At 47.2% G+C, this 976-nt stretch overlaps 1 pseudogene; it reads right to left on the bottom strand.

Moving 5' to 3' along the window:
• Window positions 1-550: 550 nt before the first annotated feature.
• On the bottom strand, window positions 551-757 carry LOC144373702 (small integral membrane protein 10-like protein 1; annotated as a pseudogene).
• Window positions 758-976: the final 219 nt, after the last annotated feature.

The following is a 976-nucleotide window of genomic DNA, read 5'->3' as shown; positions in this document are numbered from 1 at the left end:
GCATTTCACATTTAGTGTTTGGAGGATGTTTTTTCTAAACAGTTTTGCTTTGTCCCTCACGTTGGATGAAAAAAAAAATATGACTTCCACTTCATATTCTTAATACTATCGACTTTTTCTTCAGGATGTTGCTAATAATCCACACTGGTATTCTCTAAATTTACTGATCTCTTAATTTTCACTCAGGCCAAGAATTTGTTGCACACTCAATTTTTTTTTCCTGAATAATTCAGTCTTCCTTTTTAATAACATTCTGTGCCCTTGTATTATATCCTGGAATTCGATCGGAGTTTAACAATACAAAGTTTCTGATTTTCTTTGGTTTTAGCCGAAGGTCTCAGTTCCCAGAATCCGCTATAGCCTCTTTTTCATCCCAGCAGGGGTCCCACCATGGTCTAGGGATTGCAGAAGCACAGAGGGCAGGCGCCCAGTGCGTCCAGGCCCCCTCCAAGATGTCCAAGCCCCTTGCTTGCATGTTAACCAAGTCCCTGGGAAGCCTGGGAGTAAGTGGTCATGCTGGCCACCCAAGGCCGGCGGCTTAGTCACTTTTCTAAATGTGTACGTGCAAACGGATGTTCAGGATCACCGAGCCTGCCATGTAGAACTATGGGAAATTCATCTGTAGCTTCCAGGCCAGCTCAAAGAAGGTGAGCAGGGTGCAAGAGAGCCCCTTGCAAAAGACCCCATAGGAGGTAGTGGCTGCTGCTGGGTTTGGGGCCTTGACAGCCAGGGACAGCGGAGCTGCCACAGGAGGCATCACTGGAGCCATGGACCCAATGCCCAGCACCTGGAATGGAGGTTCCTCCTAGGCTCTGCAGGCCCCAGAGCAATGACCAGGACCAAAGGTCCCAAGTAGCAAAGAGGCCACGAGGCTCACAGGCGCCTCCCACTATTTTGAGCATCTTAACAGATCCTCTGAAATATAAGAAAACTCTAGCATCAAACAAACAAAATCCATGGGATCACCAGAGGTTAG

This window comes from Ictidomys tridecemlineatus, unplaced genomic scaffold (genome assembly GCF_052094955.1).
Source record: "Ictidomys tridecemlineatus isolate mIctTri1 unplaced genomic scaffold, mIctTri1.hap1 Scaffold_46, whole genome shotgun sequence".
NCBI classification, from domain to species: domain Eukaryota; kingdom Metazoa; phylum Chordata; class Mammalia; order Rodentia; family Sciuridae; genus Ictidomys; species Ictidomys tridecemlineatus.
Note: the sequence above shows the minus strand (reverse complement) of the source record. Positions and strands in the feature narration are given on the sequence as shown.